Below are 25,026 nucleotides of genomic sequence, written 5' to 3' on the forward strand. Positions count from 1 at the left end.
GGTACCTATATCTGCCAAAAGGGGGTAATTTTTTCTAATTTGCACAAAGACTAATGGTGGCTCTGTATATATGGGCCAAATTGAGGCTGGGAGTGGAAGTCAGAGAAGGTTCCAGTGGAGGTGACAAATGCTCTTGGTCTTCAGTGAGGAGTTCACAAGGTGAGCTTGATTAAGGCCCTTCTGGGCAGAGGGAAGAGTGCATGCAAAGCCATGAAAACTTTGTCTGAGGGAACCACCAGTGTTGGGTGGTGTTGGTCAGCAGGGCCCAGGGATTGCAGGGAGGGATAGGGCTAGTTAGGGAAGCCAGGCTGAGCCAGGGAAGGGACTTGGTCTGAGCCCTCTGGGCTCTGAGGAATCACTACAGGATGTGATACAGGTGAACCCCAGGACAGATTGTATGTGAGAAGCCTCACTAGGTCAGCAAATCTCCTCAGGGGTTAGGAGAACAACTTTGGTGCCATCTCACTTCAGTTTCCTCATCTGAAAAATGGAGATGATACTACTACTGGGGCTGATGTAAGGATTAAATGAGATAATGTACCTTCACTGTTTAGCACAATGCCCTGCTCAGGATCAGGGCTTCATAAATGCCAGCCATGGATATTATAACCAGGATCCAGGAGAGCTGGATCCAGGTACTGGCCTGACACACTCCTACCCATAAGACAGGGCAGGTAGGTGCAGGGCCCCTTTCTCCCCCAAAGGCACTGGAGACTTAAGGAACTTGCTTACTGAATCTAAGCTGATTGATTGAATAACAATGTGAAACTTAAATATTCCTTTTTGGAGGCAGGGAGAGGGGAGGGAGTAGTGACCCAGGGTGGCTTCACTTCTTGTGGAAGGGGGCTGGGGTGGAGATGGTCTCCCCCAAGGCCAGACCTCACACCCAATCCTTCCTAGAAGTCCCTCACTTGTCTCACTTGTTATGGTGGGGAGTTCTGTGTGGATGATTTGCACATGACATTTCCTATTCGTGTTGTACTTTTCATGTGGACAGTTCTGCCCCGGTCCATTCTGGATCCTACCTGGGTTGGATAAGTGAGGGTCTGGGTCTCCCTCCAGTTCTTAATTTGCAGGAGAAGGGAAGACTCCAAGATCCACTCTCTAAACTGAGCCGGGCATATGCCAACACCCCTTCCCTGGGAAAGTCATCACTGGCATCACTTGCCTCATTTCCATTGCAGCCTGAAGTCCCTTGGCCTTTGCCCTCCTGGGGAGGGAGGGAGAAGTCCCCCCAAAAAAGTGGATCATTAATAGTAACTCCCTAAGATGGAGCTACTACCCACCATCCCCCATGGATCCCAGCATGAAGCTTTTCTGGGGTGTGCAGGACCTGATTCTGCACTGACCTTAGGCTTCAGGAGCCCTGCAGGATTGAGTTTCATTTCTTGGGTCCTAGTCCTCTGAAGTCTATGGTTAACTCCTGGGGAACAGATACCCCCTCACAGTCTGTGCCTCAGCTTCCCCAGAAAAAGTAAATAGAAGTGGGCTAAGTGCTTGGAGATCCTGGAGCATCTAGACCTGGGACCCTGCCTCCTTTTTCCTTGTATGGTCAGTGCCCAAGACATAACCTGACAGGGTGGGGTCCAGAATGTCTATCTTGCTTTTACTCACCTGGAGTATTTGTTTGGGGTGGCTTTGAGGAAGGGTGCTGGAGAGGAGAGGAGAGGCTTAACACCTCCACTAGGGAGCCATTCCTTGGCCCATAGTTAAGGGAAAACACTTAACAGCATTTGTGGAGGGAAGGGAGGGGGGTGTCCACAATGTCTGGGGAGGGGTCACTCCCTGTGGCCTGGGAGGTCAGGAGGGGTAGAGAGGCAACACATTCCAGATGAACTCTGCCCTTTGACACCTCCCTCACTCCCTTACCCCCTGGCTGGATCAAGGTCCCAAATTTAGAAGGCTTGGAGGGTGGATGCCAGCAGCTGCTCCCTGGAGACCCAGGCCCCAAGGCCTTTGCCTGCCTGAGAGACAGGCTGCATGGAGGAGGAGAGGAAGCAGTGAGGTGGGAGCTGGTTTCACTTCTCCCGCCAACTTGTGGCTGGAGGCACCCAGTGTGGCTGGAGGCACCCAGGTTTCTGCAATTAACTCCCTGTTATCTGGGCCCCAATCAGTCTTGGGCTGTAACACTTAAGTGGATGCAGACTCCCCCAACTGCCCTGCCCCTCCCCTGCTGGGGTCTGGGGGCCGTGTTTTCTCTGCCTCATGGAGCAAACACAAACCCACCCCCACAAATTCCACAGAATTGGAGAAACTTTCCACTTTGGATTTATCTGCAGTTTGGGATTATATGAGCCCGGAGCTTGCTCTATGGGTTCCTGAGGTGGCAAGAAGAGGACGTCTGCAGCCATAGGATTAGCCCAAGCTGGGCAGGTGGAGGGGCACTGAGTGAGGGTAAGGACAAGCGGGCCTAAATCTGTACCCACCGGGCTTTTGTTCTGTCTTTCAACCAGTGCCTACTGAGCGCTGCTCTGTGCCAGGCACTGTTTCAGGCTCCGAGTTCGAGTTCGTAGGGCAAGGTCTCAGAGCACCACAATGTAGTCGCCTTAGCTTCAGGATTCAGGGCTTGGGCTGGCGCCTGTGTAGGACACAAAATGTCCTTTCTCAGGTCAGTTTCCTCATCTGTGAAATGGGGACAGGAATCTCTGCCCCTTTTCTCCCGGGAAACTAGAGCCCACCGAGTCAGAGAAAGCGCTCTGGGAAGGGTGGCGTCTTTGAACACGCGTCTGGCGCTAAGAGCCCTCGCCTAGGAGTTCCCAGCCCAACGCGCACCTGAGCTTAGGGGCGCGGCCAAACCCTCCCTACTGGTCCTCGTAGCTTCGCAGCCCGCTGAAGAGAGGGGACAGAGGGACGGCGGACTTCAACGTAAGGTGGGTGTCCAAGCCCATGCACCCCTCACTCTTATTTTTTGTAAAGTTGCGGAGAAAGAGGTGAAGACGGGGCGCGCTGGGGAGCTGAGCATGGGGCCGACCTCTTCAGAGCGTGGGGAGCTCGAGGCGCAGAGGCTGCGGCTCCAGCCTCAGAGCCTGCGGCGTCCAAGTGGCCAGAGCTGCGCTGAGAGGGAGGCGGAGGGAGGAGGGAGGGGAGCCGAGGTGGAAACGGGGGGAGGAGGAGGGAGCGTTGAGTCCGGTCCGGGTTTTGCCGGCAGCCCCCGGGCAGCGTTCAGAGCTCCTGCCCGGGCGGGCGCGCGGCGGCGGCGGCAGAGGCGGCAGAGCCTGAGCGGGGAGGTAGAGGCGGCGGCAGTAGCGGCAGCAGAGGCGGCGGCGGCGAGAGCAGGCGCCCGAGCCGAGCGAGAAGAGCGGCCGAACCTTGTCCCCCGAAGCCGAGCCCGGCGTCCCAGCCCTGCCCAGCCTGCGGCCAGCCATGCGCGCCGCCTGCTGAGTCCGGGCGCCTCACGCTGCGCCCTCCGCCCGCCGCTCCGCGCTTCGCTCGGGGGTGATTAGTTGCTTTTTGTTGTTTTTTAATTTGGGCCGCGGGGAGGGGGAGGAGGGGCAGGTGCTGCAGGCTCCCCCCCCCTCCCCGCCTCGGGCTAGCCGCGGCGGCGTGACTCCGGCTCCGGACCCGGGCACGGCGGGCGTCACGGCTGGAGCGGAGCGCACCGCGGCGGTGGTGCCCAGAGCGGAGCGCAGCTGCCCGCCCCGCCCCTCCCCCTCGGCCTCGCGGCGGCGGCGGTGGTGGCGGCTTGGACGACTAAGAGAGCCGGTAGGTGTCGGGCCATGGCCCTCCCCCGACCCCCCCGGAGGCCGGCCCCCTCCCCTTCCCCGCCTACCTCCCTCTCCTCCCCCGGGGCCCGGTGCGCGGCCGGGGCCGGAGTTCGCTGCAAGTCGGCGGAAAGTTTGGCGGCGCGGGCTCCCCCGAAGTTCAGGTGCGGAGAGCCAGGGACGGGGAAGGAGGGGTCCGTGTTTAGGAGGGGCGGGGGGGCGCCCGCAGCCTGAGCCACGGGGCCCCAGAGGCTGGGAGCCCCAGCGTCGGTGATCGCTCTGTGGCCGCTGCTATACCCAAGCTTCCCTAAACCGCAGTCGGCTCGGTTGCAGATCACTGAGTTCAGACAAAAAGAGGGGTTTTAGGGTCGGGTACGGCGGGTTGGCGCCTTGGATTGGGACTGGAACTCTCCCTGCGGGGTACCGTCCTCTCCCCAAGTGCTCGAGCTTCAGGTAGCTGGGGCGGCGGGAGCCGGGGTCCTCACCTCTTGGTGTTGGGCGGGCGCTCCGCCTGCGGGGGCGGCTGATTGGAGATCTGCGGCGCGCACTCCCCTCATCAGACCCCACTCGGCAGCCTTGTGTTTTGGGGGCGACGGTAACTGCTCTGAGTGCCCTGGGCCACGCGTGGCTGAGTCTTCCCCTCCACTTGGAGGGGGCGGCGGCCACTTCTGCATTTCCCCTCCCGGCTCCTCGCCCCCGCTGCCCGCGGGGTGCCTGGCGGGCTGATCAAGTTTGACCTTTTTTTTCCGTCCAAGCATTACCCACCACCACCACCGCTCCCCGCGCAGCCTCTCTCTCCCTTCTTCTCCAGCCTTGGGGAGTCCCTTAGGCTGTCTCCCGAGCCCCGCGTGGCCAAGCAGCGTGCAAAGCCAGGAGGGAGAATGGGGGTGTTCCTCTAGCTGCGGAACTGTGGGAGGCGGGTGTCCCAGGCGTCTGCCTCGCTGCTCTGGCCCCAAATTTACCCATGAAGTTCGGCCCCGAGCCCCCATCCCCTTTGCTTCCCCAGAGCGAGGGGCTGAACCGCCGAGAGAAGAATGTGTTAATTTTCTTGCTGGGGAAGTTGTCCTCGCCCGGAATGGGCTGCTTTCCGGCGGGGAGCGCGGGGTGCGCCTGGCTTTGTTTATTTGTAGGATCGATAGAAAGTGAGTGACCCCAGTTTCTGAATGGGGGGCCGTCTCCGGGACCTGTCAGAATGAGCAAAAAGCGAGATCGCTTTTTGTTTTTTTTTTTCCCCTCAGGACTCGGAAGGGGTGCGCGGAGTTGGGCTGGTGCCATGGGTTGCAAGGAGGTACCAGCAGATTTGGGGTGTTCTGTAGGGACTCATCCGGAAAGACCCACTCCCTCCTCTGGCCTCCTGCGACGGCGGTCTGAAGGGTTAGCAGTCGCGCCCTACTTTGCCTCTGGACCCTGGGTGGTCTTAGAGTCGCGTCTTCGGATTGGGGAGGCTGAAGGGGGTCCGGCGAGCCAGCCTCTTGACCTCCGCCTTTCCCAGCGCGGCGGGAGCTGTTCGCAGTCCTTGGTTTTGGGGTGGGCTCAGCCCCCCCGCGTTTGTGCAGGAAGCGCTGGGGAGGGGGGCGTATGTGATCGTTCAGCCCTCGCCCCCGCCGGAGCCGCCCCAGGGCGGCCGGCAAACAGAGTCCCTTTCAAGTTTTCCGCTGGGGCCGCCTGGCGGGGGTTGCGTGCGCGGTCGCTGTGGACTTGTTTGGAGCGCTATTTGAACGCTCGGCGCCACCTCAGCTGCCCTGGCCTGCGGGGGCGGGGGGTGTCCGACCGTGCGCCAGAGAGCATTTCAATTAGACGTTTTTAGGGGACGTACTGGCCTACGCTTGCCCTGATCTCCCTCCCGAATGACCCCGATACCCTGGGTTCCAGCCGCCATAGGAAATCCAGGAACTGGGACCTGAAGCCTCCTCGTAAACCCCTTTTGGAGAGCAATGCGGGGAGACTGAGGCCAGTGCTACCTACTAATGCGTAGTGTTGATTTAGCAGTTTCCCTGGATGAGACTCGAGCAAGAGCTGGGGGAGGGGGGGCAGAGGGGAGTAGTGGCCCGCTCTGCAGCTGTCACCCCCTCCCAGAACGGAAATTGTCTTCTCCCCTTGGGGAGGAGGGAGAGGGGGTGATTTTTGCCCTGAGAAGGGGTGGGAACAGCTGAGGGAGGTTGGCCTCTGAGTTCTCGGTCAGCCCTGGGGATCTGGGTAGAAGCCGCGCCCATCCTGGCAGGAGCTGGGTATCTCTCAGGGAAGCCCCTAGGCAGCCTTGCGCCTCCCTCTCCCATGCCACCTCCCTTTCCAAGTTGGGGCAGAGGCTTCTCTGCAGAAGACAGACCCTTGGCTGGCTGGCTGGCTGTCCGTTGGCGCCTTATTTATGTGTGTATTTGGGCCCGGCTGCTTTCCCCGCTCAGCAGGTGACCCTGGCTCGGGCCTCCTATCTCTCCCCTGACAGAGCCTGTTGACTTACCCGTGGGCCAGCGGCCTCGTCTTTATCACGTGAGGCCTGGAATGTCCACCCGGCTGGGCTGGGTTGGGGAAGGGGAGGGGAGGGGAGGATTCTGCATCCAGGGCCCAGGCCAGCACAGGCCTATGTTCTGTGGGCTCACACTGTGACCCCCAACTCTCCCTGCCTCTTTCTGGCTTTTTGCCTGCCTTCTACCCATTTGGCAAGTGTGAAACTGAGGCTTTAGGAGTGTGGGGGCAGGGTTGCATCTGGATATAGAACCAAGTCTCTGGGAATTAAATACCCCATCTTCTTTAGGACCCCACCTAGTTATTTATGGGAGGGAGATGGGGGTCTCCCTGGGAGGGAAGGGTGTGGTCTGGGCAGGGAGGTCAGCTGACTTTCCAAGGTGCAGGATAAGGTGGAGGAATGAGGGGATACTGATGAGCCAGACCCAGGCCTTCTTTCCTAGAGCCCCTATCTGGTGGTGACCATGAAGTCAGAGCTAACTCCCCAAGCATGGTGCTCTAGAGCATGCCCTAATTGGCCAAGGATGGGGCAGGGCTCACTTACTGTTATTACTGTTATTATTATTGCATACTCTTTATATGTAATTCACTTATTCATTTATTGGCCCAATGTATATTTATTGAGCACCTACTGTGTACCAAGCCCCACGCTTCTGGGGGTGCTGAAGTGAATCACTGACTCTGCCCCTGCTCTGGAGGCAAACCCAGTGTGGAAGCTCCGCCCTCTTTCCCCACCCCCTGGGGCCCTGATTGGGACTTTCCCTTTTTTTTTTGCCCCTGGGGCTCCCCTCTCTTACCTCCACCACCTGGTCCCACCCTAGTCTGTGTGTGGTTGTATGGGTGTGTGTGTGTGTATGAGTGTGTGTGTGTGAAGTGTCCTTGATTAAGTGTATTAATAGTTAAACTCTCACTCATAGCTGGAACTCACCAGACCACAAAAAGCCTCCCCAGTTACTCACGCGCTACTGCCCAACAAGAATATCCCACTCAAGTTTTTTTTTTTTTTTTGCTTTCTCTTACTTCCCCCTTTATTCCCCCCAACTCTGAGCCCACCTCTGAGGCTGCAGGCAATGAGAAAGGACTGCCCCCTCAAAGATCAGGGATCTCCAGCCATTCCACCTGCCCCCTAAAGGCAGTGTCAGCTGCTAGAGGAGACTGTGTGGTTCTAGTCTGTTGCTCTGGGATGTGGGAATCTGGGCAGTGTGTGTGCGTGCTTATGACTCAGGGCATGTGTATCTGTGAATCTGTGGGTCGAGTGTGTGTCTGTCTTGGGGTGTGGGAGTCTGAGCATGTGTTTATTTGCGAATCAGGGCATATATATCTGTGGATCTAGGAGTTGTGTATGTCTGCATTGCATATGTACATGTGTGCTTGTGAATCTGAGAGTATATATCTGAAAGTTGGATTTGTCCCTATGAATCTGGGAATGTATGTATTCTGAATTGTGTGTGCTTAGAATTTTGGAGAGTGTGTGTTTATGATTTGTGTATATCTGTGTTTTGTATATCCTTATAAATCTGGGAGTGTTTGACTCCCTGAGTGGTATATCTGATTTGAGAAAGTGTGTGTGACTCTGAGAGTGGGCATATCTGAGCTGTGCGGGCAGTGGTCTGTGTCTGTCTTTGGTGGCTGGTGTCTGTGTTCCTTTCTCTTTCTGTATCTCTGTCTGCCAGTCTGTCTTTCTGAATCTCTCCCTCCCTGGTTGAGATCCTGCGTGTGTGAGTATGTGTAGCCTCGAACCTCTCCCACTCGGTCCTTCCCCTCCCCTGCCCTTTCTGTCAGTAACTGGGCAGCCTCCCTGTCTGCCTGCCTGCTGGGAGTTTTGGAAGCCATGGAGGGAGACAGGCTGGGGCCCGGGGTGACAGCGCGTATCCACGGCAATGGCAGCCTGTGATTATGGGAATAAAAGGATTTTAAGGTCATGGGTGTATTTTGTTTTGTTTTGTTTTATGTTTTTCCCCCCTTTGGTGGAGCCCATGGCAGCAGAGGGCCAGAGCTGTGTGTCTGCATGTTGGACGTCTGTCCCCATGCAAGTGAACATGGATATGTCAGGCTTTCCTGGGAGCATGAACACATGTGTGTACATGCATGAGCAGAGGCAGTCAGAGCGTGTGTTCCTATTTGCCTGCTCCCCATGAGAGAGTCCACAAGGCTGTTCCCTGGGGGAGAATTCCCAGGAAAACTTCTTGCTTCTTGGTGTTACATGGAGCTGGAACTCTGCAGTCCTCTTCGTGTGCTGAGGAGGATCTGGCCCCAATCCTTGCCTACCCATCCTTCCCCCCACCCCGCAAGTAGGGTGTCTGGCCAGAGACTGGCTAGGCCCAGTTACCTGGGCCAGGCCACGTCACAGGGTGTCAGTGCCCCTGGCCCCGCTCCAGCCCCTGTAATTGCATTCTGCCGCCTAATCCCCCCGCCAGCTCAATTAGATGGCAAATTCTTCTTCATTTCCTGCCTCTGATGCTGGCCTCCCTCTGGGCTTGCAATGCCTGAGAGGGAGGGGATCCTGCTCCCCTTCCGCCAGCACTGGGGGCTCTTGGGGTGTGTGTGATTATTTTCTGGCACAATGGCCCTGGGGTGCAGGTTGGAACCCTGGGGGCCAACAGGACAAGGCTCCACTGACTCTTTTTGGACTAGCCTCAGTATCCCCATGCTGGGGGAGGGGGCTTGTGTTATCTGGTACACGGGCTCTGAGTAGACCAGGCAGATCACTCTGGCCGGGCCCCTAGTTAGTGCCCTCACCCTGGGTCCCCACAGGCTCTGCCCATCTCATTCTCCCAGAGCAGGTGCTGGCCACCTCCTGGCACAGCAGTTGTGACCTTGTTTTTCACCTTTTCATGGTGTCTGTTCTAGGGGCCAATAGGACCACTGAGCTCCCCTCTACTGGGTCCTCCTAACCCCTCCCTTGACCTCACCCAGACAAGTGTGTTTGAGCACTGGCTCTGGAATCAGTCCTGGCTCCAAATCCTGGACATGTCACTGTCTAGCTGGATGTATGACCTTTGGGTGAGTTGCGTTCTTCTATGAGCCTCAGTTTCCTTATCCCTGAAAAAGGATATTAAGAGTGCCTGCTCCACAAGGCGATTTTCAGCTGGACACGGGGATGGTTGTGCAGTGCCCCAGCACCAGTGGCTAACCCAGTCAGCATTCGATAACAGTTGGCTTTTATGGTGATGAGGACCTCATATCCCCCAGTGAAAAGGAAGAAAAGAAGATGTGGCTCACACTTAGTGTTTCTGTTTCCATTCTGCTAATTAGTCGGTGTGTGACCTTGGACACAACACTTTGCCTCTCTGGATTTCTCTTCCCCATCTGTAAAATGGGACTGATAAAGGGCCTGACCTCACACGATGCATGGGAGGGTTATCTGCATGCAGACGCTTGGTCCCAGCCGCCCCAGCAGGTTTTCAAGGTGTTATTTGCCCTCTTCTTTCTTTCCTCACACCAAGCCTGGTGTGGGATGGGGCTGGTGAAGACACAGGCTCAGGGACAAGGGGACTGGCTAAGGTCCTGAGGCTGGTAATGGGGCCTGGCTGGGGTGGGAGGGCTAGGGGATGACCTGCTGGCTTGCTAGCTCGTTTACTCGCTGGCTCAGCTGAGCTGTGAGGCATGGCCTTCCCTCCCTGCTGGTCTCTGTGGAAAGCGGTGGCTTGGCTGATTTTTTTCTGTAGAGGGGAAGCTGGATGTCTACCCTCTCCTTCCCCAGGAGGCGCCCGTGGCAGCGGCTGTGCTGACAGGCCTCCTGGCCTTCTTGCTAGGGTGGCTGGCAGCTCTGGAAGGCCGGCTGTGCACAGATCAGCCAGACGGAAGAGGGAACAGTGGAGGTCCCCTGCCATCACTAATCCCCACGGCCCCTCCCACCCTCAGCCTATCCTCTCTACCAATGGAGAAACAGACAAGAGCCACAGCAGGAGGAGAGCTGGGGAGACTGGCTCTGCTGGAGGTGGAGGAGAGGGGCTGGTCAGAGGTGGGGGGCAGCCCTCTGCTTCAGGGTCCCTGTATCTCCCTGGCTAGTCTCCTTAGTTCTATGACCTCTGTCACTCATTGGTCTAGACTCTTTAATATTTCATGGCCCTTGGAGCCAGCCTCCTGCCCCAGCCCACACGGCCCCCTTTGTCTGCCTGCTGCTCCCCCCTGCCCCGGGGCATCCCTGTCTCTGAATTGCTGAATTACTGACCCTGAGGCTGCCCCTGCCTTCCTCCAACTGGCCCTGACACCTTCCCTGTCCCTCCTGACCTGCCTCCCCCACACCTCTACTTGTCACACCCTCCATCTCTCATATGCATTCTCTCTCCTTCTCTGTCATCTCTGACCATCTCCCTGCCCTTTTCCTCCATTTTCCTCTTTTGTTGGCCTCCTCCTTCCCAGCAGAACAGAAACCACGGCAACTGGTCTGCCTGCCTGCCCCCCTCTCCCGGGTCCACCCCTTCCTGCCCCCTCCCCCCAGCTGTGCTGGCCGTGAGAGCTGGTTTTATTTATTTTTCTGTTTGTTTGGGAAGAGGGCAGTGGCAGTTCTGGGCCCTGGCTGCTGTGCTCTGCCTAGAGCAGCGGGCAGGCAGGCCGTGCTGGCCTCCCAGGAATGTGGCCGGGACGCCCCGCGCTATATTTACTCCCCTCCAGCTGCCGGCCCCAGCAGGGCAGAGCCAGGCCTGCCCAGTGGCCCCAGGGGAGCCCTGTACCCACCCTCCCTTATCCAGCAGACCCTACATGGCCCTTGGGCCCACTGCTCCCTCCTTTCCCTGTGACCTCCTCTGACCTCCTCAGACTTGCCCAGCCTGCCAGCAGGAGCACTCCTGTGCCATGTCAGTACAGGCATAAAGTGCGGGTCCTAGGGCCTAATTCGTGTGGGGCAGCACCTGGCAGCCCCCACACCCCCACCCAGGGGCCTAGCCTAGGCCTGTAATCTGGTGGCCAGAACTATGCAAAGCATCTTTCCGGGCCTCTCCCCACCGGGCCTGGTCCTTGCTCTTGCCACAATCCCCTCAGCTCTGCTGTGATCACTGGCAGGGGTGGGGTGGGGTGGGGGCCTAAGCCAGTGTAAGCAGCTGTGTTCCCTGCACCTCTGCCCCACTCCCACATAACTTGCCCTGTGCTGAGCCTCCCAGGTCCTTCACACAGACACACATATGTGTGTACACCTAAGTGCTTGTATATACTTATGCAACACCCATGAACACATGCTGGATTGTACCTTCCTTGGAGGCAAGGCCATGCCTCCTGTCATTGATTCCCTCATTCATCAGATGCTTATGGGATTTTTTGAGCCTGCTCCTTGCCAGCCTTGCAACGGGATGTGGCAGTGATTCCTTCCCGTACCCCCAGTGCCTGGCACCAGCTAAGTGTTTGAGGAGCTTTAGCTGCTGTTGTAATCAATTGCTTTCCCCCAATTATTACTATTATAATAATAATATGTCACGACAGTGGTAATGACAACGGCTAACCCATCCTAAGCCCTTAACTGGGAGCAGGTGCTGTGTTAATGGTTTTCTAGCCTTCACTTCCTTTAATCCTCACAGTAGCCCAGTGAGTTGGGTGCTCTTAGCATCCCCATATACAGATGAGGAAACTGAGGCTGGAGAGTTTGTGACTTGCCCCAGGACTTGCCCTGGACAAGTGAGATTGGGTCCTGGCAGAGCCCGTGACTGGTTGTGAACACCGTGAAGACAGCCAGAGTTGGTCTGTATGTGGTGTTTCCTGCACCTTCCACACTGCCTGGCCCACAGCAGGGACTCCCTAAATGCTCGCTGAATATAGGCCTTGTTCGCTTTCCTTCTTGAGGCCCCCATACCCCTGGCAAGGGGCCTGGCATGTGGTATAGAGATGCACTGATTGGCTAGTTGGGTGAATGAAAGAATGAATTAATGAATGACCAGATGATTGGCTGTGGGAATGAGTGTTCTCAAGGGACACTAGGATGGGGGATGTGTTTGTGCTGGTGATCAGACTGGTATGTTGAGATCCACTGGCCCTGTAGAGGATTCTGGGAAGTGAGGTAGGAGGCAGGGCTGAGAGATGTGGCCAGAAACCAGTAGGCTGCTGGGGTTGAGCCCTTGAGGCAGGTCATATCTTCTCTCTGGACCTCAGTTTTTCCATCTATCAAATGGGCTTGGGAGCCTTTGCCCTGGCTGGCTGCCAGCTAGCCTGGGCTGAGGCTGGCCTGGGAGCCTGAGAGGTGAGGGGACTGAGGTGGGAAGGAGGAAGCAGTGGGTGGTGAAGACAGGAAGATGAAGCGTGGAGCTTGGCTTGGAACCTGAGAAGCGGGGAGAGCAGCCCTGACCTGATGCCTGTCCTCCCTCTGAGCTGCAGGCTCACAAACCCTGAGCTACCCACTCTTGCTCTGGCGAGGGCTGGGCTTCCTAACGTCTGCAGCCTCAGTGGCTGTGTGTGCCACAAGGAGGTGACCTGTCCTCCAGGACTAGACCAGCTCTATCCTCAGGCCCATAGGCCTGCCCACAGCCTCATGTCCAGTTCCTATTGCCTTTGATGGAAGAGACCCAGCCCCTCTCCTGCCTGACCCACCTCCCCCAGAGCTAGGTGGGAAGTTGGTTAGCTGGGCCCATAGCAGCAGGCAAGGGTTGGATTGGCTCCCTTTTTTCCTTGGAGTATCAGATCTTGGTGGCCTACAAGTTTTAGTCACAGGAGTCTAGAATCATAGAATGCATGGAGCAGAGGGATTCTCGTCAGGATTCTTGTCGTGTTAGGATTCTAGAATCACAGAACTGTGGATTTTACTGCTGGAAGGAAGCGTGAATGGTCATGTTTCAATCTTGTTTGACGCTAGGGGACGTTGAGGGTCTGAGGGGAGGGGCTTCCCCGTGGTGCCCTCAGGTGACACGAGTACATACCTGAGATAGAAACCCAGTTCTGCCTCTAGAGTCTACCTATCTTTGGAGATCTAGCCAGCATGGGGAGTGGGCTGTGTGGGCCCAGTCAGGCAGCAAGGGGATGCGGCTGGCCTGCAGGCATAGGAGGGGTCCTCCCTGCGGTGCCCGCCCGCCCGCCGCTGCCCACGCTTCCCGAGGCTCAATGTGAGGAGGAAATGCAGGCTGTTGCTTCCAGCGACAGCCGGCAGGGCCGGGCGGCTTCCCAGCTCCCCCTCTGATTCACGGCCGCCTGCAGCTCCCCCCTCCCCTGGGCGCCTCAGCAGCCCCATCTGTGCAATGGGGAGAGGGGGCTCTACCCCACAGTCTAGCATCACAAAGACAATACAGTTGAGATTCTTTTCAAGAACACTGTTAGGCTGTGGGAGAGTTGGGAGAGTAGTCTGGAATGGCCAGCTGGGCATTTGGACCCAAAGCACTGAGAATTTCTCTTGGAGCCACCCTAATGCCTCCAGTAGCCTGGGTGGGAGGGCTGAATTGGTTCCTGGAACAGAAAGCATGGTGGGGGGTAAATGGGTAGAGAATGGACCTGTAGTCAGAGTCCCCCACAGGAAGAGCACTGGATGGGAGGCCTAGCTCGCAGGGCTTTCTCCTGACGTCAGTATACCCATCTGCAAAATGGAGGATGTTATTCCATGAGGTCATTCATTCAGTGTCTACCCTGTGCCTGGATATGTGCTGGATGCTGGGGATACTGGGAATGCCGAGGCAAGTGGCAGAGCAGTGGGGTGGGGAGGGGGGGCTCCTTGGCTGAGACATGGGGTGGGAGTGTGATTTGGCTGAAGGGGTGACTCTGGGAGAAGGAATGAGGTGGGGGGGAGATAAGGAGCCAGCCAGGCAGGCAATGTCCAGCAGAAAATCCCAGCCATTCTCAGGAAGTGTTTCCTCCAGTGGTCTCCAGGGAGGGAGGCAAGGCAAGCAGGAAGGAGGGTAGTTGGGGGCAAACAAGGCCCCCCAGCCAGTCCAAGTGGAGACGTCCCAGGCCTGGCAGCTGGGTGGGTGTGCTCCTCACACTGCAGGAGGGCTGGAACGCACCCCCCCAGCCCCCCGCCCATGCTCTGAGGCTGGGTCTGTGGTGGGCGATCCAGGCTACCAGGAGCGGGGCCGGGCCATAGTCCAGATTTCAAAGCCTTCCCCAGGGGACTTGTGGTGCCCTCCGCCCTGTCCTGAGCTGCCGCCGCGGGGGTGGCAGATGCTGTTTCATCGGCTGAGGCGAGTGGGAGGCCTCCGGAAGGTCCTCTTGGGAGGTTCCGGGGGGCAGCGGGGGCGTCGGCAGCTGCCGCAGAGCCAGGCCTGGCTCACAGTGGCCTCCCGGGTCCCTCAGTCCCCCAGGCCTGGGGGCTGGGGGGTGTGCTTTGGAATTAAGACTAGTCTCTCCTGCCTTTGCTCCCCCCACTGCCCACCAAGCTTCTTGGCTCTGGCCCCCTCCCATCCCTGGCTGCGTCTGCAGAGCCCCCCGGGGGAAGGCAGAGGAGGAGGCGCAGTGGGCTCAGAACAGCGGGTGCCCGCGCAGCCAAGTATTTGCTCGAGCTGTCAGAGACAGACAGGCATGTGGGGAATTTGGTGCGTGTGGGGCTGGGGGAAGCAGCCGGGTGGGCAGGCAGGCAGGAGGAGGGAAGCTAGGGCTGTCTCCCCCGCCTGTTGAACCCTGCAGAGACCACCATTCTCCCTAGCCCAGGCCAGAAGGTGCATCTAGCACCTTCTTCCTGCCGGTACCAGTACATTGGGGGGAGTGGGACTGTGACCCTGGCTGGGGTCTGATGACAGTGCTGACACTGGGGAAGGGGGTGCCCTATTGAGATTCAGAGCCTGAGAGAGGCTGTCTGGTGGAGTGTGGAGCCAGGCAGGAATCCGGGTTGTGCCCGACTGTGGCCTCCAGGAAATAGCAGCTGTCATGCTCCCTCGCCACCCTCCCCACCCCCTGCCAAGCCTGGCACAAGTTGTTTCCTGACCAGGGTCCGGCTGGGGCAGATTGGAGGAGCCTGGTATTGCCCAGCCTGAGCAAGGAATGGGCAAGACGGATGGGGCCATGTTTATAAGCCTTAGGTACTGGGCTGCTGGGGAGGGGCTCTCCCCAGCCATTCTTTTGCTGAAGCAGGTTGAGTCACTTTGAGGAGAGGACCTCAGCCGTTATCTCCCTGGACAATGACCCCAGTTTAGCCACTTTTGTGGTCTGCTCTCCAATAGTGCCTGTTAGGCAGGTCAGGGCCTAGAGCTGAGTTCCGTAGCTGAGAGCCCAGAGAGGGGGATACACTGGCCCAAGGTCACACAGTGGGTTTCCCAGCCTTCTCCCTACCCTCATGTGGGTGGGGCCAATGGGAAGTGGTGAACAGTGGGGGTTTTCTGGGGTAAAGGGGGCTATATTTAGTCAGTCCTGCAGAGCCGGGGGGCCACTGGGAGCAGCTGTTGGTGGGGGGCAAACAGAGGCCTGGAGCTGCATTTAGTCTGGACAGAAATATCCTCCCCCCACCCACCCACCCACTGGCTGGGCGGCCAGGCTTTGGGCTTGTCCCCTGAGGGGCAGCTTGCCTGGGCCTGGCGGCCGGCGGGACAGGCAAGATGACCCGATAGGCTTTTCCCAGCTCAGGTTTCTATGAAACAGGAACCGGAGCTGCAGCCTGGGCTGTGGGAGCCAGGGCAGCCAGAGCCTGGGGGCCAAGGCTGCCTCCCTCCGTTCCTCCCCTTCTCCCCATGCTGCAGCCTCCCCTTCTCAGAGGCCTGGGGAAGCAGCAGGTTATTTATCAAGTCAGCCTCCCCGCCGCGTCTGCCCGTGGCTCCCCGCACTTCCCCCGCCACCTCTCGGCGCTGGCGGCCATGAGCCCAGCAGAGCAGGGTGAGCTGGGCGGGCAGGCAGAGGGATGAGCTCGGGAGACGTGAGTCACCCCATCCCCAGCAGTCCCACGAGGCCCTGCGGCCTGGCAGGCAGAGTGCACTCACGCACTCCCCACACGGCACACCCAGGGGCACACACTTGGGACAGACACAGTCACTTAGCACACGTAGTTCCACATGACCCAGCACACACAACTGACACGCATGGTACGGGCTTGGTCACACACACCGTGGACACTCCAGAAGCACACTGGCTGTTACACTCACAGCCCCAGCCTCTGGCGCACGCATACATACTAGCACGTACATAGGCAAATGGACATATGCAGCCACACATGGGTGGGCCATGCCCCTGGGAGGACCCCACACACTGCTCCAATAAGGCAGTTGTGTGTCTGCTCCATCCTGTCACAGGCTCAGGCAGTCGTCCTCAGGCCACAGCTCACACCCAGATGGTGCCATAGAATTGGGCCAGGAGCGCTGACACGACAGAGCCTGGTGTGTGAGCGCGCACACACATGACATGGTTGGGGCTCCACTCACCTAAATGCCCCCTGTTTAGGCTCACACAAAGGAGGCCTGACCCTCGGCCATGTAAAGTCAGCTGAGTTCTGTAAGATGGGTGTGGGAGGGGAGACATTTTCTCCCCCTCCTCCAGGCTGGCTTGGCTCTCTCTGGAGGAAGAGGCCCAAGTATCAGCCCTCCAGGATGGGGAACTCTGGCCCAGGCAGAGTGAGTTGGGGGGAGATGGGGGAGGGATGCAGAGAAGCTAGAAAGAAGAAAGGCTGGAGAAGGAAAGCCATGGAAAATCGATTTTCCTGGGAGCGCCAAGTGGCCAGCTGCTCCCCCGACTCAGGGGGCAAGGTGCTTGGGAGGTTGGGGGTGCCAGAGATGGGGAGATTGGAGGAGGAATGAGACCCCCTTGATCTAGTGGGCTGTGCCTCAGGAGTCTGTCTGCCCCCCTCCCTGCTCACCTCGGCACCCGCTTTCCTCTGTCCCCTTGGTCCCCAAGCTGCTCATTATCTCCCTTGTCTTGCAACCAGCACCCTGACACTTAGAATTGCACATAGCCTGTGGTTCCTGGTACTAGCTTGCAAAATGGGTAGAGAGCTGGCCTAAGTACGGGAGGGGCCGGGCTACCAGGTTGGAGGGATGCCCTCAGGGATCGTCTAAGCTTCTGCTGCCCATTGGGGCTGGGGCCTGCCTTCCCTAGACTGAGCAGAACTAGGGGCATACCCATTTTTTCAAATACTAAAAAATACACTATTTTTCACATGAGAGAATTGAGTCTGACGGGGATGTCTTCATGGTCCTAAAGGGCTTTGGACACAGTCACCTAATACCCAGATTACAGATCACTCTGGGCGACAGCCCGGCAGGTGTCAAGGCACAGGTAGCTCTAATGACTCGAGTAGGCCCAGGCTGGTTCCCACCTCCTGGCTACACAGATCTCTCCCATAAAGGCCAGTAGTCAGGGAGGGGAGAGGGGCCCAGGCATCCTCAGGAAAACAAATAGTGGCCAGTCGGGAGGACTGGATGTCCCCTGAGCCATGGACTCTAGAGTTGGACAGTCCTGGGCTCCAAACGTGGCTGGGTCACTGCCTACTGTGTAATCATGGGCCAGTCTGCCAACCTCTCTGACCTCATTTTTGCCACCTGTAAAATGGGCATGAGCCTTACCTTACCTCTGTGTCTCAAAGTTGTAGGACCTGAAGTAGATGGTGGAGTGTGGTTCTCACCGTGTCACACCTGATCTCTGGATGAGTCCAGCCCTCCACCTTACCTGTCTGCTCCACCGAAGCTGGCATTTTTCTGGGAGTAGTACTCCACAACAACTACTCCTTAATTAGAATGTCTTGGATTTAGCCTTCTCTAGAGCTCGTCTCAGATGGGAATGCTGATGTGTGGGAGTGAAGAGGCTGACCTTGGGGCCACAGGGAAAGAGAAGGGATGGGAATGGGTTGGACCCAGGCAGAGGAACCCAGGATCCTTGAGTGTCAGGACATTCCTGGGAGCTTACCAGTATGGGAAGAAACAGAGTCAACCATAGTTCCAAGGCTTTCTGTGTCCCCAACCCCACACCGGACAGCAAGGCCACAAGTTAGACTCAAGCAGGGACTTCCAAGTGGCAAATAGGACCTTTGCAGGGTGGTGAGGGGTTTAGCACATGCCTGTGTGGAAGTGCTATCGGGACTGTGGGAGATCTAAGGAGTTGCTGACATAGAGCAGGCAGGGCTGGGGGGCCAGGGAGGTAGAAGGAAAGGTTGGCAGGAAGTATAGGTGGATTCTTCCTGTGGCCAGAAAAGGTAGTGCAAGCCTAGACACCTGAGTGTTGCCCTCCCTGTAGCCTTCAGACCCCTGCTGTATGCTCATCTCCCCATGTTCCTCCAGGTAAGAGGGCAGGGTGGGGGATGCTTTCTATTTGAGGCTGGGGAAACTGAGGCACAAGGAATTGGCTCAGACTCAAAGGCAAACAGTGGCAGAATTGGGGCTACAACCTAGGTTACCCAACACTCCTGGTTTGAACTGTCCTTGACACTCACTCTTAGGCTGGCTGATGATGACCGTAAAAGTAACAACACAGCTAACATTTGTTGAGCGCCTACTGCATGCTGGCCCTGCTCTTAGAACTTAGCATATGTCATCTCTAGGACCCTAATAGGGGTGGGGCTGTCACTGTGTGCATTTCCCAGACCAGGGAATGGGCTTAGCAAGGTCAGACAACTTGTCTAAGGTCACCTAAACTGGAGGCTGCAGAGTAGGAGAGGAACTCTAACTCCAAAGCCCACTTGGACCCTTTCATGGCCTGAACCTGTGCCTCTGGGGGGCTCCCACCCATCCCCCATAATCACCTACAATGAGTAATATTCCTAGGTGGGCCAGTCCCCTCCCCAACTATGCTCAGCCCCATGACTATCCTAGGGCCCTCTGCTATCTCAGGGCACTCCCCAGGTTTGGACCCAAGGGCCTTGGGACTACTAACACCTTGGGCCTGGGAGGGCGAGCCCTGTTGGCCTTGGCTTCTGCAGGGGAAGTGACTGACTGGGAGTGGGGTGGGGGGCAGGGGATGCCCCAGGGAGCAAATTGATGCCCCTTAGGGTTGCAGGGATCTCCTTGCAGACAAGTTCTGGGAAACTCAATTGTTAGGCTTGTGAGAGTGCCTAGAACCCTGGTCAGGGAGCCTACATCCTTATCCCCCAACCTCTCGCCTTCCTGGGGGTTCCTTTCCCCTCTCAGGGAAGCGCTGCAGGGAGTAGCTGAGAAAGTGCCCCTGAGCTGGAGGTATCTTCCTCTTCTGTACACAGGGGCAGCCACAGTGACTCCCCGCCCCCTAGTCAGTGTGCCAGTTAGCCAAAGAGAGCACCAGGCACAGTCTGGCCCTGGGTCAGGGCTCACTAAAGGTCACTAAGTTGGGTTTATTTTGCTGGAAGTTGGTGCTGGCCGGCCTCAAATGGAGGGGCAGACTCTGGGCTTGGGGCCCTGTGCTGTCTGGCAGGTCACTTCCCCTTTCTAGTCTCAGTTTTTGCATCTGTGAAATGACTGAGAGAGTCTGCCCTGCACATTCTCTGAGGCAGGGGTAAGTCACAGACAGACACACCCTCATGCCCTTCAACTGGTGTTCCCAGGTCCTCCAGGCCCAGGGCTCCTCCAGCCCTCATGCTGACCTAGGATGCAGAGGGAGCAGGGCGGGCTCTAGAGTTGGGCTAACCTGGGTTTTAGTCTCACTTCCACCATCCATAACTTGAGTAACTTTGGCCAATCACTGCCACATTCACCTCTGAGCCTCAGTGTCCTCATCTGTAAAATGGGTGGAACACGGTACCTACGTCTGGGCTGCTGTGAGGATAAAACAAGATGTTGTAGACAGAGCACCTGGCACAGACTCAATTGATAGTGGTGACAGTAGAGCCCTCTGCCCCCAGGCTGTCCTCCTGGTCACTGTCCCCCCAACCTTAGTTTCAGGGATTCTGGGAAGGAGACACTGCCAGTCTACTGGCTCAGCCAGCTTGTCCACTGACCTTCAGAGCACCCAGGCTGTCAAGGCCGCCTGGTTGCCGGGCAGGCAGGCAGGGGGGAGCGCCAGCCAGCTCCTCGCCTGACGCAGCCCGCCCCTGCTCCCACTCTCCTCTCCCTCTCTACGCCTGTGTGTGAGCTAATTAATCTCAGCCCCTTTGGGAAATTAGAACGCTGCAGCCACGGCCTCCTCAGCCTCACGGTGCCTGTGCTGCTACTGGGCCCTGCCAAGACCCGCTGTGGTTTGGGGGCATGGGGTGAGGGATGGGGGCCGCAGGATGAGCTGGGCAGGCGTTGGTCTCCCTGAGCACCCCCCTCCTGACTGGGGGGCTCTGGCTTCTCAGCCCCCTCCTCTCCCAGGCAGCATCCATAAGGACACCAGGCAGTCGCCCTGCTGGTGTGAAACCCGACCCCCAGCGCCTCTCTGACCTGGTCTTGAGGCCGGTATGGTCACCCCTCAGCCGACATTCCATCTCATTGCGGGGTCCCCTTGCCTGCCCAGCTCGGGCTGATGGAGACAGATGTAATTATGGAATTTTGCTTGGAAATTAATTTGAAAAAGTTAATTAATTGGAGGTTCCAGAGGTGGCAGGCTCCACGCCCAGCCGGTCCTACTGATGTCAGCACTGACCTGCCTGAGACGTGCAGCTTCCTGGGCAGGCTAGGGAGAGGCACCCAGTGTCCTGGCCCAGAGCGGGCACCTGGAAAGGGTTTGTGGACTGGACCTGCTGAGATGAACTCGGCATCCTGAGAACTCAGCCACTTGTCTGTACGTTCAGCAAGCCATTGTCAAGCTTCTCCTGGATGCTGACCAGTGTCTCAGGTGCCCCCAGCTAGCACAGACCACTGAATGTTTTGTCCAGTTCTTCCAAATCCTTTTTCTCAAGAAAGACTTTTTTTGTGTGTGTGTGAGGAAGATCAGCCCTGAGCTAACATCCATGCTAATCCTCCTCTTTTTGCTCAGGAAGACCAGCTCTGAGCTAACATCCATTGCCAATCCTCCTCCATTTGTTTTCCCCAAAGCCCCAGTAGATAGTTGTATGTCATAGTTGCACATCCTTCTAGTTGCTGTATGTGGGACGTGGCCTCAGCATGGCCGGAGAAGCGGTGCGCCAGTAGCAGAGCGCGCGCACTTAACCGCTAAGCCACGGGGCCGGCCCAAGAAAAACTTTTAAACCTATACCCAAAGGCTTTTCCAAAGGGCTCGTAGAACATTGCAGATGAAGCAGGTGAGGCTCAGAGAGGATCTGACTTGCCCAGGTCGTTCAGCGATATCCTCCAGCTGAATGGAGTAGGGGGTGTATAAAGCTTAGGCTTCTTCCCAAGGGATGAATGCTCCCACAGGCAGCCCCCTCTGGAGTGTGGGTGATAGGGGCCTTAAAGTTTGCTCTCTGTTCCCCAAGGAGGGGGCCAGAGAACATGGCCAACCCCTTCCATCTTGGAATCCCTGGCACCAATGTGCCTCCTTCTCAAACCCCAACCAACCCCTGCCCTTGGACAATTATGGTACTCTGTGTGTGCATGTAGAGGCTTTCCCCACCACTCCACCCAATCCTCAGGATGACCCAGCTGTGCTGAGGTAGGAGGCCCCATGCCCCAGGTCTCCCTGACGTACGTCGGGGCCCCGCCCTGGGCCCCTGACCACAACAGCCCAACCAAGTTCTAGTTTCCAGAGGAGTGTGGGCTTGGTACAGTCTTGATACAGACAGAGGAAGGATCAGCGCTGGGGCAAGAGGTGGACAGGTCATTGATACTGACCCGGAGGAGGCCAGCAAGGTGAGGACCATGGGCTTTCAAGAGGTTTGGGCCTGGGTTTCCTCAAGCTGTGTGGTCTTGGGCAGGTCCCTTAGCTTCTCTGAGCCTCATTTTCCTCATCTGGGAAATGGGGATGACCATATATGCCACTCAGTGGGCTGTGGTGAGGCGCAGGTTGGTATAACCACTTGAAGTGTTTGGCCTTGGCACCAGGCTGGGTGGGAGAGCAGGGAGCCAATGGGACTGTGCTGGTGCCAGGGCCTGAGAAGGCCAGCAGGATTTTGAAGGGGAATATGGTGCATGTGGTTGGGACAGAGGAGCTGGAGGACACAAAAGGAGGTGATATTTGTGAGGCACCCAAGAGCCAAGAGCTAGCAGCTCAGTTCCCTGGGGCCTCTAGGGGGAGTCAGTCCATACAGCATCCACTCCCAGATTTGTTTAGTGCCTTCCCTCACCTCCAGGATGTCTCCAGGGTCCAAGTGGGCCCTTCAGTTAATTGTATAGGCCTCACCTCTCATAGTTGTTCAGAACAAAAGTGACTGTCATCAGCAGGCTGAGCTGAGCACCTTGCATTCCCACATCACTCTGATGTGGTCTGTAGTTCTGGGTTTCTTCAAGGTCTGACCCCTAGTCATGGTTTTAAGTGGGCCACACCCTCTCCCTGAGCATCCTGTGTGGGCTGGTTATGGAGTCAGAAGGAAGAAGCTTCCTCTGTCCCCCTTACCTCCAGGAAGCCCTCCCTGGTACCACCACCCAGCACATTAGGCCATTGGCTGAGCGCTTGAGATTCTCTGCAGAGACTTGTTAAACCCTTCTGTATGTGTATGTCCATCTGTCTCCCCCTAGACTGGGAGCTCCCTGAGGGTAGGGTCCGTGGCATCTTTCTGTATCCCATGGCGAGCACAGAATTAGCACTGGGCAGGGTCATAGGGCTCTTTTGTTTTCCTATTTTACAGATGGGCCAGTTAAGGCCCTGTGAGGACATTGCTCAGCCTAGGTTACACAGCCTTTTGAGGGGCAGAGCTAACCTTGCCCAGGTGAGTGTGGGGCCAAGTTAAGGCCCTGTGAGGACATTGCTCAGCCTAGGTTACACAGCCTTTTGAAGGGCAGAGCTAACCTTGCCCAGGTGAGTGTGGGGCCACAGGTGCCATCTGGGGTCTTCCTGCAGGCCTCAGGACCTTCCCAGACTTCCTTGGGGCCTGCAGCTCCTGACCCACCGGCTGGCAGTGTTCCCCATGTCCAGCCTTGAGCCCTGTGCTCCTGAGATCTTAGGGAGTGAGGAGTTCTGGCATCAGAGAGTCAGAGGCAGGCCTTAATCTCTCCAAGCCTCAATTTCTTCATCTGTAAAATGGGGATCCTGGTACCTCTCTCCCTGGTCTTTCTTGGTGGGCAGGTGGGGGAGCTTAAAGTTAAAAGAGATAATGCATATGTTGTTCTTAGCTCCATGCCTGGAACTTAGTAAGAACTCCTTAAGTGTTCACCATCTTTATTATTACTATTGACACTGTTATTTTGTTATCATTACATTATTATTCACGCTCCCAGGTCCCCAGCAGCTGTGGTGGCTCTGGGCCTGGACGCAGAGCTCTGGTCTGCAGAGAAGTTGCAATTGCTAATTAGTCAGTGCCCCAAGGAGAGGGCCTGGGTTTTTATTTTTGCTGGAGGATCCCACCTGCCCAAGGCTTCCCCAGTCCCTGTCATCCACAGGGCTAGGGCGGTGTGCTCCCTCTCTAGCCTGAGGTAGGGGGCCTGGCTCCAGGCGAAAGCCTCCCCAAATTTCCCCTGCCACTCCCTTCCGCCTCCCAGACCTTCGGAGCCATGAATCATTTATGAGGCAAAAATGAAACCAATTAAGGACAAACTTTGAAAGCCTCTAATTGCTGCGCCTGGTGGCACCGAGGAATGAGGAGAGGCAGGCCTGCTCGGCGCAATCTCCTTGGCCCTTCCCAGGCCGCCTGTCCCACCGCGTCTCCGGGCGCCGCGGCCTCTCGGCGCCCCGCCGCCTCCCGGCCGGCCACGGACGTGCCTGCGCGGCCCTGGCGGCTGCGTCTGCCGCCCCGGCGCCCGCGCGGGTCCCAGGCCGACTAATTAGGCCCGGCTCCCCTCCCCGCGCCGCCCGCTCCAGGCCCGAGGTGATGGCGGCTGTTCCTGCCGTTCTGGGGCCTGTGCCCCAGAGCTGGCCGCATTTCTCCGGGCGGGAGCCAACTCTGCTCGCCTGGCTTAACCCAGACGAGCCCAGGACGCCCTGTCCTTGAACTGGGAGGCTGGGACTTCCCCCGCGCCCACCGTGGGATTCGGGCGTGGGTAAGCTCTGGGCAGTGCTGGAGTACATGGCTTGGACAGTCCCATTCAGTCTCAGAGAGAGAGATGCGTGTGAGAGTGAAGGGAGCTGGGGGCATGAGTGATGGCAGAGGGAAGAGATGGGGTGGTGGTGTTGAGCTCTGAGGTGTTGCATTGGTGCAGCAGGATCCAACTCTTCCTCTTAGCTTTGCCACGAACACCACGACCTGATGCAGAGTCCTTAGCCTCAGTTTTCCCATTTGTAAATTATCAGAATCAGCCATTTTTCTCCTGGATTTGGGGTTTGAGAAGCTGGGCTTTATATGCCCCCACTTCCCTCTCTTGGGGGCGGCTGAGAGGGTGGAGGTCAGGGTCTGGAGTATGGACCCAGCAGGGCCAGCCTCACTGCCATGAGCCCTGGGCACTAGTGACGGACCTGCTCACTGTGCTGAGGGCCAGACAGGCCCTGGGCACTCAGGCGTGTTGTTTGCTGAAACCGAATTTCTGTGCTTGTGTTTTTCCATAATTATATTAGCAGGTGGGATTTTTCCTCGGGGAAGCGGTGGGAGGGGGTGCACCACGGCGGTGTCCCCGCCCGCTCTGAGTGTGAGCTCACACTCAGCTCTGCCCACCCGCCTGCCGTAATGATTTTTTAATTATGCAGCCAGTGTTCGGAATTGCTAATCCGCCTCCAGCCTAGCATCCCCTCCTGTGGCTCACACTCCAGCCCCTCGCTGGTGTCCCCAGAGTGGTGGTGCCCAGCCCAGAGCCCATCACTGATGCCCGGGACCACTGCCACAGTGAGAGAGAGGGTAGGCCAGGAAAGGCTTCAGGGACACCTCTCCTCCATCTGCAAGTGACGGAACTGGGTTGGGGATGGGATGCTATGGCTCTCTTTGTCCTCCCCACCCCTGGCCCCAGCATGGCTTGCACCCGCCGGGACAGCTGTGGCTCTGGAAGGTGGCAGGGGAGTGATCAGTGCCCACCCCTGAGTGTTGTGGCCACACCCATTTCGGGGACATCGGCCTTGTCTCTCTAGCCTTGTGTGACCCCAAAGACACACACACACACAAGTATGATCTTTGTCTCTGTCGCACCCACAG

At 57.5% G+C, this 25,026-nt stretch overlaps 1 protein-coding gene across 4 annotated transcripts in view; it reads left to right on the plus strand.

Annotated features, from left to right (window-relative positions):
• Positions 1-2,263: 2,263 nt before the first annotated feature.
• CXXC5 (CXXC finger protein 5) overlaps positions 2,264-25,026 on the plus strand; it is a 35,521-nt gene continuing 12,758 nt past the window's right edge. The window contains exon 1 of one of the 4 annotated variants that reach the window (XM_058541799.1): positions 2,264-2,394. The gene's annotated coding sequence lies outside the window, so the exon portion shown is untranslated. Of the gene's footprint in view, positions 2,395-2,854; positions 2,871-3,194; positions 3,703-3,789; positions 3,866-25,026 lie in introns of those variants that run through there. The other 3 variants (XM_058541789.1, XM_058541769.1, XM_058541780.1) reach the window with 3 other exon arrangements.

The sequence above is a fragment of the Diceros bicornis genome, chromosome 1 (assembly GCF_020826845.1).
Source record: "Diceros bicornis minor isolate mBicDic1 chromosome 1, mDicBic1.mat.cur, whole genome shotgun sequence".
Taxonomy (NCBI): Eukaryota; Metazoa; Chordata; class Mammalia; order Perissodactyla; family Rhinocerotidae; genus Diceros; species Diceros bicornis.